The 12,443-nt window shown below is 33.9% G+C and overlaps 1 long non-coding RNA gene across 1 annotated transcript in view; it reads left to right on the forward strand.

Annotated features, from left to right (window-relative positions):
- The window catches only part of LOC149773651 (uncharacterized), a 32,577-nt gene extending 20,865 nt beyond the window's left edge, over window positions 1-11,712 (forward strand). Inside the window, exons 2-4 of the long non-coding RNA XR_016417297.1 lie at window positions 7,679-7,853; window positions 8,564-9,785; window positions 10,102-11,712. This is a non-coding gene — a long non-coding RNA (uncharacterized LOC149773651). The remainder of the gene's footprint in view (window positions 1-7,678; window positions 7,854-8,563; window positions 9,786-10,101) is intronic.
- Window positions 11,713-12,443: the final 731 nt, after the last annotated feature.

Raw genomic sequence — 12,443 nt, forward strand, 5'->3', positions numbered from 1 at the left:
TATCGATGGATTGTATTATGCTAGTATGTTGGATAACCACAGTATTGTAATGTATCGATGGATTGTAGTATGCTATCCTGTTGGCTACACACAGTATTGTAATGTATCAACGGATTGTATTATGCTAGTCTGTTGGATACACACAGTATTGTACTGTATCGATGCATTGTAGTATGCTAGTATGTTGGCTACACACAGTATTGTAATGTACCGATGGATTGTATTATGCTAGTCTGTTGGATACACACAGCATTGTAATGTATCGATGGATTGTAGTATGCTAGTCTGTTGGATACACACAGTATTGTAATGTATCTATGGATTGAAATATGCTACTCTGTTGGCTGCACACAGTATTGTAATGTATCAATGGATTGTATTATGCTAGTCTGTTGGATACACATAGAATTGTAATGTATCGATGGATTCTAGTATGCACTCTGTTGGCTACACACAGTATTGTAATGTATCAATTGATTGCATTATGCTAGTCTGTTGGATACACATAGTATTGTAATGTATCGATGCATTGTGTTATGCTAGTATGTTGGATACACACAGTATTGTAATGTATCGATGGATTGTAGTATACTAGTCGGTTAGCTACACACAGTATTGTAATGTATCGATGGATTGTTGTATGCTAGTCGGTTGGCTACACACAGTATTGTAATGTATCGATGCATTGTAGTATGCTAGTCGGTTAGCTAAACACAGCATTGTAATGTATCGATGCACTGTAGTATGTTAGTCTGTTGGCTACACACATTATTGTAATGTATCGATGGATTGTATTATGCTAGTATGTTGGATACACAGAGTATTGTAATGTATCGATGGATTGTAGTATGCTAGTCTATTAGATACACACAGTATTGTAATGTATCGATCGATTGTAGTATGCTACTCTGTTGGCTACACACAGTATTGTAAAGTATAAATGGGTTGTATTATGCTAGTTTGTTGGATACACACAGCATTGTAATGTATCGATGGATTGTAGTATGATAGTCTGTTTTATACACGCAGTATTGTAATGTATCGATGGATTGTAGTATGCTAGCATGATGGATACACACAGTATTGTAATGTATCAATGGATTGTATTATGCTAGTCTGTTGGATACACGCATTATTGTAATGTATCGATGGATTGTAGTATGCTAGTATGATGGATACACACGGTATTGTAATGTATCAATGGATTGTATTATGCTAGTCTGTTGGATACACACATCATTGTAATGTATCATGGATTGTAGTATGCTAGTTTGTTGGCTACACACAGTATTGTAATGTATCGATGGATTGTAGTATGCTAGTCTGTTTGATACACACATTATTGTAATGTATCGATGGACTGTATTATGCTAGTCTGTTGGATACACACAGTATTGTAATGTATCGATGGATTATATTATGCTAGTCAGTTGGCTACACACAGTATTGTAATGTATCGATGGATTGTAGTATACTAGTCGGTTAGCTACACACACTATTGTAACGTATCGATGGATTGTTGTATGCTAGTCGGTTGGCTACACACAGTATTGTAATGTATCGATGCATTGTAGTATGCTAGTCGGTTGGCTACACACAGTATTGTAATGTATCGATGGATTGTAGTATGCTACTCTGTTGGTTACACACAGTATTGTAATGTATCAATGGATTGTATTATGCTAGTTTGTTGGATACACACAGCATTGTAATGTATCGATGGATTGTATTATGCTAGTCTGTTGGATACACACAGCATTGTAATTTATCGTGGATTGTAGTATGCTAGTTTGTTGGCTACACACAGTATTGTAATGTATCGTTACATTGTAGTATGCTAGTCGGTTAGCTACACACAGTATTGTAATGTATCGATGGATTGTTGTATGCTAGTCGGTTGGCTACACACAGTATTGTAATGTATCGATGGATTTCAGCATGCTAGTCTGTTGGATACACACAGTATTGTAATTTATCGATGGATTGTAGGATGCTAGTCTGTTGGATACACACAGTATTGTAATGTATCGATGGATTGTAGTATGCTAGTCTGCTACACACATTACTGCAATCTATTGATGGATTGTATTATGCTAGTCTGTTGGTTACACACAGTATTGTAATCTATTGATGGATTGTATTATGCTAGTCTGTTGGCTACACACAGTATTGTAATCTATTGATGGATTGTAGCATGCTGGTCTGTTAGCTCTTTCTTTTTAAGTGATGAACATATAAACGGATCGAAATAACTTTTTCTTATTCAGACATGAATACTACGGAGTCAGTTAAGTATGCAAAAGAATTATGGTCATCCAGGCCATATTAACAAATCCTATATTGTGGTCAAGCTGTGTCCGAAAATGTTTGCAAAGTGTTCTATTTTAGTAGAACCTTCCAGTATCTGATAAACTTTACGTTCTTTCCTCTTCACTACCCATCACATTTCAAACCATATATGGAATATTTTAGACAATTTCAGTGAAAGAAGGAACAATGTGTCAACTGATACATGCATACCAAGTTTTGTTGGAACAAACAATCACTGGAATTGATCTTGATCATATTTTATGTTTCAAAGCTCGGATTTTTCCACTGGTCTTTCATGTTGATGAAACACGTCTCCAAACGTCAAGATATAGTTGGGTTTTTGTCAAAGCCAAGTCCACATGAGTTTAGATAATCCAGAATAAAATACGAGTATTTGTTTTGTATGCAATCGTCATCTTCAGAAGTTCCTTAATAACATTATCAGGCATAAATATTCAAGATACATCTTTTGCATTAAAACTGAATTTTAATGCAATTGTCAATTTCTTTTCGTTTATTATAACTACAGCATTGCGTCTTCAAAATAACCCTGACAAGATTATTATTGATGGTAACTTATTTAACCGCCCAATAAAATATGATCCAAATAAAAACTAACAGAAGTTACTATATATGTGTGCTATATTTGGTATAGGGGCTGAGGAAGACAATTTCCTTTTATTATTTCAAGAATATTTATAGATTTATAGATTTTAAAAATATAAGTCTGCAACGTTTACAAACCTTTCTAAACATGCCCAACAAGTATTAATCAAAACGATGCCGTTTAATTGAACCAATTCCATTCTCAGCATTTCCGTAGAAAGGTTTAATAGCAATTTTTTAACCCTTCATTGGATTGATATATACTGTAAGTGTGCTTCAAAAATGAGACGAGCACGTAGTTTGTGATATTTTACTTTCAAATGGTCTAAAAGATATACGTATTAGTATACACATTTCCTTCACAGATAATGATCAGTATTTTGTTCGAGGAAGCCATGGTTAATTTAGAAATGTATTTGCTTTTGCGTGTGAAAATAACTCAAACTTATGTAATAGCTGACCAAACAGGCTTAATTGCAAGATTACCTTTCAAGTTATTTTATCAAAGGAACAATTAAGACAATTTTGACAATAACTTTAAAGACTACGGTACAAATGCAAACTATTTTATCGGAACGTAAGTATAAATACAAACAATATGAAAAAATAGTCTTGCGCTTTAGAGTTTCGTGTATATAATATCTTTTAAAGAAACTAAAAGCTAAGGGGTCTCCCAGGAATCCTCCATATAATTAGTTGACAAATTTTACAGGTTTTCGGGCTGGTCAGAAAAGGCAAATATTACTGCTCACGTCGAATTCGAACCGCCACCCCCTCCCCCTGTTCATCAGCAGCACCAAACGTTTGAAAACACTTGGCAAACTAACTGAATACTATTGAACTTCACAAAAGCATAATTATACTAACTAACCATATCGCTATAGCATAATTATGCTAATCATATCGCTATTACATAATTATACTAATCATATCGCTATTATATAATTATACTAACTAATCATATCGCTATTACATAATTATACTAACTAATCATATCGCTATTACATGATTATACTAATCATATCGCTATTACATAATTATACTAATCATATCGCTATTATATAATGATACTAACTAATCATATCGCTATTACATAATTATGCTAACTAACCATATCGCTATTACATAATTATACTAACTAATCATATCGCTATTACATAATCTTCTTGCTGCCATATTGGACATAAGTTCATAGGTTGCATTCCAAAAGCAGCAATGTGTATCAAGATTCATCTCACTTATTGTAAACTTGTTTCATTACTAATAAAGAACAAATATTTCAAGGTCTGAGAAATGTTAGGACAAGAAGGTCCCGTGTAATATTTTCCGAATCTTCTTTTATAGCTTGAAACCTCTCTCAATATGTTAAGTACAACATTTTACTGTATTGAAATTTACCCATATTTATTTTTTCATACAAACGGGGCAACAAAACGTTCTTTATTCATTGGCAAACGTATATAAATTTGCAGACAAATATAAATTTGCACGTGCATATAAAATTACTAGTGCATATCGAACAAGTGTGTAAGTCATTTTCCATCTATACTGTCCAATATAGCATCGAGAAAGAAAATGTTAATATTTTTTTATTGATTATTGATTTTCAATTATATATATATATATATATATATATATATATATATATATATATATATATATATATATATATATATATATATATATATATATATATATATATATGTATATATATGTATATGTGTATATATATATATATATATATATATATATATATATATATATATATATATATATATATATATATATATATATATATATATATATATATATATATATATATATATATATATATGACGACAGAAGTTCTGTACGTTCATTTGTATGCATGTTTGGCATGTCGTATTAAACATATTGAGAAGCTTATGCTTTAACACATCTTTTTTTTCATGCACATAACGTACCAAGAACTAGACAGTTTATTTTAGAGGTAGGCTTATTTTAAGATTAGGCTTAATGTCAAAGTTTTATAAAATGTGAATACTTCAAGCGATAAATTCAAAGGCTTCTCGAACACATGCAAACGTCTTGACATATAACGTTAGAATCAAATTGGTCTGAGTTGAAATCCAAAGCTGTGATATCTTCTGATCAGATGGAGGCCTTGAGATGTTTCCTCAACATCAAACAAATTCAGTACTTTAGTTTAATACGATAAGAATGCCTTCAAACTCTTTCATATCAGCAAACTTGAAATGAAAGCTTTGCACATAAAAAAAAACATTACTGGGTTAGGTTATGTGCAGAGTAAATAATTAATATTGAACATGAAAATTTATTATGCATCATAAATGTAATAACTGCAAAAGTATTACAGCTCATTGTATTTGCAGGAGTTTATAACGGATACGATGATGCTTTAATCACATGCATGCAAAATAAAATGTCTATAAATGGTTGTCAAACGATTTATTACATTACGGGAATATCGGAAAGTAATAATTGTAAATGTGTGTTAAACAATTGATTGTATTTATTGGAAAGTATTGATACTTACAAGTATTGCTTTTTTGAATGTTTCGTGTATACTTAGACTGGAAACACGTACACTTGCAAATAGAATGATATTACGATCACGTGTATCGATATTTATTATTATTAAATGTAATCTCATTTATTTTTGTGTAATAGTCACAGTTTGTAGTTTAACCTGTAAATGTCATAAACCCTTGTCAATGTAATAAATTGTCTAGCTTTTCAAATTAATGTCGGTGGAGGGGGGCATTCAGAGTTTGCAGTAAACATAATAGTTAATATAATTCCTTTCATTTAATTTATTATTAATACAACACTTTTTGTGTGTTTTATAAATTAAATATCAGGGTTGTACTAAACAGGCACGTGGCCTTGCTTTTGATACTATCCCGACAAAGCAGTATTCTAAGTCAGACACACTCAAATGTGATTCAACAGCGAAAATCAGTATACGTTTATTTAAGTGGCCATGACTGTTGTTTGTCTTTACTCACACCAGTGATGTTTTGCATGCAGTACAACGGGTAAGACGATGAAACCATTTGTAATCGGCAAGGTTCTGAACTCCCACTGCTTTATGGATATTAATGTTACAATTTTGCCTTCGGCATACGTAGCTAACAGAAAATTTGGGATTACTACACAGGTATTCATTAAATGCATAAATGGTGCAAACAAACAGATAAGTCGGCTTGATCCACAAGTCATTATGTTTTATAATAATGCAACGTCACACGGACTGCGTCCGAATCACGTGACTTTGAACTTGTGCCGCGTTTGGGCTATTGAGCTGTGACATAAATTGTACGAGTACTGAATCAATGTGAGTGTGTGTGTGTGTGTGTGTGATTTGGATTTTAACAATTTTTCAGTCATATCAGTACGATGTCTGCAGTGTGGCAGTTTATAGTGATGTCTAGCACTCGGGCATCATGTCAGAGACATGTAGCGTTATGTGCCACCCAGTCACATTATCCTGACACCAGGCCGACCAGTCCTAACATTAAACTCGTAATGCTGAGCGCCAAGCGAGGAAGCTGTTAGTACCATTTATGTAACTCTTTGTTATGACTCGGCCGGGGATCTAACCCACGACCTCTCGCATCCAAGGCGGACGCTCTAACCACTTGGAGAATCATTGTGAAGTGTCATGAGCTGTTTATTGTGACGGGAACAATATTTCTTTTTGGAGCAACTTTTCACGTGACAGGATACAATTTTCGGTAGGAACATCTCTTGTATAGCTATTTCTTCATTAATCTCGTGTATTTAAAACTAAAATAAAATAAATAGCGACTTTCTTAATTTTGTGCATATTTACACATACTCTCATAACTACAATCATAACTACTCTCTCTCTCTCTCTCTCTCTCTCTCTCTCTCTCCACATAAGCGCTCAGAAAGATACTTTTTCAAATATGCGAAAACCTCAGTAAACCTAGAAAAAAAATTCAAAACCGAAAGAATATCTTTTATGTCAAAGATTTTTTCGGTGATATTCAAGCATATGTATTCTTTGAACAAAGAAATAATAATAATAATAATAATAATAATAATAATAATAATAATAATAATAATAATAAAAATAATAATGATAATAATAAAAATCATCATTATCGTCATTATCATCATCATGACAAAAACAACAACAACAATAATAATAATAATAATAATAATAGTGGAACACGATGAATTACGAAACCCACTTCATGCATTTTGCTTTGGCTATATGCATTCTACAATAGATTATCAACCAAACTTAGCGCATTTCCGTTGATTTGTTTACATTTTCCCACTTTTCATTTCTCTAACGCTGTATCTAGCTAATATAGAATCAGAACGAAATAATATAACGAAACAAAGTAACGAAGATTTATAGAATATACGTATTAGAATCTTGTTGGGTTTTTTCTTTTAAAAAAATATTGGAGATATCTACATTCCGGGACAAACAATTTATTATAGATCTAGATACAACATAGTTTGATTTCCATTTATATTTCTTTGTCTACCATTTTTCTTCAATCGTTTCCTTTCCGCAGTCAAAATATGTTATTGTGTTTAGACTTCTCAACCATAGTCCAAATGTGTTAACAGACTGAATGATACAATATTCAGAATTTTTGTACAATATGATTGTAAATAAATGTTTCAAATGAGTATAGAGGACTTGCATGGGGTCAATTAATTATTGTACATTTAAACCTGGATCTCAAATATTCAGAATGTCATCTTACCGATATTTCAGAGGTCGACTAGTCCATTTGAAGCAGATCGTGAGCAGCCAATCAAATTGCAGAAAACTGTAGTCAATTTGACAAGGTCAAGGACAAAGAAAACTCGTCACCCAACTTGTCTCCAAATCATCTTAACTATCAAGGTCAAACATGGACGGTGGACAGCGCACTACCAACCAACCTGATGTAAGTTTGACATTCTTCCCTTCTCTTACATTACAAGAACTTATGTGAGTATGTGACAGGTCAAGAATGATTGTCACTGGACTCGATTACCAATGGTACATTTCCAAGTCTAATTCAACAAACCTGCATTTGAAGGGGGACCGACAACGACAACGTATTTTTGAATTTGAATTATGCCTTACAGTTTAGATTCACGTGATATGCCGCAGAAAAAAATTTAAACGAAGACATTTTAGCATTTCAAAAAATATTTGATACCATGCTAAGCTTAAGTCAGTATTTCTCAATGAAGTCATATAGTTTGGGTCTTGATCTATTAAAGGAAATGCTTTACCCAGAATGCATATCGGAATTGTCGCTGATGGGCGTTAGCAGACCAGTTGAAAATATAATAGAATTATAAACAATCTATTGTGAAACAAATTAATACGTGTTCCAATCCGTATGGTATGACTTGTTGTCGTTTTTACGATAAGGTGTCTATTCAATTCAATTGTTTTCTTTCTATTAGGTATATCTTCCCTAACATCCATTTTCCACAATATGCAACGCGCGTATCCCATAATCGGTTTATAACATTTGACGCGATTTTTATTTTACCGTTGTCGGTTCCTTAACGAGTAATATTTGCAGTTTGCAATGGATATATGCCATAAGGAAAAAAATAATTATATCAATGATAATTAATACTTTTGTTTCTCTTTTTTCAGTCATCTTTTCTGGTGCTTCCCATTTGTGGTCAAGCACCGTTGACCACTGTCGCGTACAATGATTAACCGATAGGATCGTTTAAAATATTATGTTCTTACAAAATACGTATAGCTCCCAAAGAAAGTTAATTATGGTACGTGAGTTTGTTGTGCATAAACGGCAGCTAAGAATGCAAAACAGCGTGCCTTGCTTTGTTAAGGCTAACATTACAAAATCAAATGCGGTGGTTTTTAAACCTCACCGCTATCGTTTGTTAAATAGACTATAAAGTTTGTTATATAGACAAAAGTAAACGCTATGATATATTGTTTGGTTGAAATTGTTGATTAAACGTTCGTTTTTCAACTTGAACATAGTTACAGCAGAAATGAACCTATTGAAAAGCAGTCTTTTCTTATTCTGGAAATTCAAGTCCTCCCCCCCCCCCCATTCCTTTCAACAAAAATAACGAATGTTTCATTGGTATGAAATGGGGTACTATCCTGTGAGGGTTGTTATGGTTGTTATGGGGTGCTCCCAATATTTTATTTAAACTATTATAGAAGTCCCACCTGGGCTCGATTTTGGTTGGAAGTTAAACTAGTGAAAGATAGATGTAACGCTGTGAGATGGTTAAATATATTTAAAAACAATTAAAATTCAATGAATAACAATTTAATAACAATTCAATAACCAAATGATTCAAATTCCCAATTACACACCTTCCGTTCGACCCTTTAATAGCCTATTACATTACTGGATTAGCAGTGCGAGATCAATTTCCACCTGTCCTTGTATGGGTTGTTTTCACCGACGTCACGCTAAGGTACACAATTTCCTAAACTGCAACGCGATTAAACAAACGCCGCCATTTTGAGCCCCCAACAAATCGATAGTTCTCCTTGATAGTTATGATGGAGAAGACAACAAAGAAAGCTATGATCAATACTAATCATCTCGATTCACTTATGGGTGACGTTCGTTAGAGATACATCCAGAAAACTGCTGAAATACAGATTGATCCATATAAACTGTCTGCTGAAACTTTTAGCGACGATCGGACGAAATGGCCTGAGGTCAGCTATATAGACGTTCATTTTTTTGATTGTTCAACAATCAGCATGCACCAAGGATCAGTTGAAGAACTACAAGTCTCTTGATGCATACAAGCTTTTCCAAGACGACTGGATCCAAGAAGTACTACGCAAGGAAATGAATGGGGTTCATTTGTTGAGAACAAAGGTACTTTCACTTCCGTTTTCTTACTTGTCTTTTTTCATAACGTAACTTCATTTAGCTCCGTTTTATTACTGCAGTAGCTTGTTTGTGATGGAATTAAGATTAACAATAGCATTTTCAATTTTATTCGAACCATTCTTCCCTGTGTGAGTTTGCTGCAACCACACATATTTAGTGATGGGGTTGATTGATAGTACATGCAAACATTCCTCACGTGCATGTATGGATACATTCGACATGTACAAAAAGCTAGAGTACTGACGCAATAATGAACATTAAATATTATATTATATAATGTTTCCTTCATTCTAAACTCCAGATGACCCAAGCTATGCGAGTCAGAGAGAAACCTCTAGAGCCATGGGTTATTGTTGCCACAGATGGGAGTGTGTAATCAGCACATTGCACATGCATGGCAGGACTTGGGGAATGTTGTATTCACGTTGCCGCAGTTTTGTTTGCGTGGAGACAGGTGCGAGAATATGCAAGGAATATACAGAGCTGATGTAGCTGCATACTAGATGCTTCCTACTTCAGCTAAATCTGAGACACCAAAAAACGACTTAAAGATATGGACTTAGTCTGCAGTAAAAGCAGAACTTTCCAATAATGAATCTGCGTACATTGTTTCTTGTAAACAAGCAGCGTCAGACATACCATCACCTATAGCAAATGAGGAGAACCTATTTTGGGATGAACTTCATCAAAATGTGCCAAAGGCTGCCATTATATCATTAAGAGGCAAGGGCAAGTTCTCAGATAAATTCAAACCTTAGTCATTATTTGCAGAGTGGCCAATTAACTTGAGTCAGGTATAGTTATGCAGTAAGGATACAAGTTGTTCAGGTTCATCATACAACAGGTGTTAGAGAAGTGTAGTGATATTGACATATCTGTTTCCAAGGAATAAGCATCATATCTTGAGAAGGAGACAAGGGGCCAATCAAATAGTCTCTTCTGGCACAGATATCGTACAGGAAGAATAGCAGCTTCCAATTTTTTTCGTGTATGCCACACTAGCGTGTCACAGCCATCTCTCACAGTACTGAAAACAATTTGTGCATCTTATGGGAACACGAATCCCTTCAAAAGTGCCGCAACAACCTGAGATAACTAAATATGAAATAACAACAAAGACGGAATGCTCTACATTAGTTAAGAGTAAACATGTCAATTACAAGCTTGTGAACAGTGGTTTGATTATCAATGAAATATAACGCCAGTTTTGGGCTAGTCCAGATGTTATGATTTCTTGTGCATGTTGTGGGGATGGCCGTCTGGAGATTAAATGTCCATACAGCATGAAAGACAAAACTATCCTGGTGTTGCGTGGTTGAAATTGAATTGAAATCAGACCGACAGTATTGTGACTTTAATGTATTGTGTCCTCATGACTACCACTATGAAGATGTTTATCGAGAACATGAACTGTTGCAAACGATGTCTTCTAAAGCTTTTGAGTTTCACTCCAAATGTGTTATTCCTGAACTCCTATGTAACTATTTTTCACGGAGACAAGTCCTTAGCCCAGATGCAGTTACCGGTGAAGAAAACAAAACTATCTCCACTCAGAGTGACAGAAAGTACTGCATTTGTGGTGGAGATGATGATCGAAGAAAGATGATAATGTGTGAAAGTGAAAATTGCAGAAAGGTATGGATTCATACCAGTTGTACAAAACTCAAACGTGTGCCGAAAGGAAAATGGTATTGTGGCGAGTGCAAATGATGAATATATTTACCAGTGGCCACCATGGTATGCTTTTAAAAGTGCTAATATATTGCATATATTATAATGGAAATAGTAGTTTATAATGTTGATGATGCAACATGTCTGCTAAAGGAGTGTTATGTAGATTAGAAATTAACCAATATTGTACACTATCATTTGTTACATTATTCACAAATCAATAAATCAATAATATGTGAAATGATGTCTCTGTTGTATCTTTGAAATGTGATATAGAAATCTTAGGAAACAAGTTAACGAAATATATCCTCAAACCATGGCTTGTGCATGTAGATTTCTTGTTACACTTACTGGCCATGACTATTTTCACATTCAGCAAATTATAAACATAAATGGAATAGAACTAGTATTAGTATGGTACAGTTTATTTGCTAATGTACATGTTACATATGTGTGACAAAAATATTCAATGTACACATAATGGTGTGCTCAATAAACATCCACCGTTTCACTCAAATGGAACAACTGAAGGACACAAATTTGTTAAACAGCAAGCCACTTTAACAATCTTGTCAATAGTTGGAACACTCTCTTCATGTTTCAACTTAATGAACTCACTGGGGACGATGCCCTCAAAAATTCTGATTTTTCGCAACACAAGACCAATAATACGTTCCACATGAATTCGAACTGATTCAATTTTTTTCTAGTCTTCTCAACTTCTAGTGGATGGAACTGTACATTTGCTCGTGTAAAGGTAGGGATGGTTAATTCAGCTTGATAAAAGCGCACAGCATGACCTGGTAATATATTGTTGAGAAGTCCTGATTTTTCTGTTATATACTTGTTAGAGGTTCTACCTCCCCGTCCATCATAAATAAATGTAACAACACCTTGAGGGGCAATGCCTATTAAATATTTCACAGTCTGGTTATGTTTGTAATAGGACTATATGGGTACACTTTGTTCAGA

This window comes from Sinohyriopsis cumingii, unplaced genomic scaffold (assembly GCF_028554795.1).
Source record: "Sinohyriopsis cumingii isolate HCF-2022 unplaced genomic scaffold, ASM2855479v2 utg000622l, whole genome shotgun sequence".
Classification (NCBI taxonomy): domain Eukaryota; kingdom Metazoa; phylum Mollusca; class Bivalvia; order Unionida; family Unionidae; genus Sinohyriopsis; species Sinohyriopsis cumingii.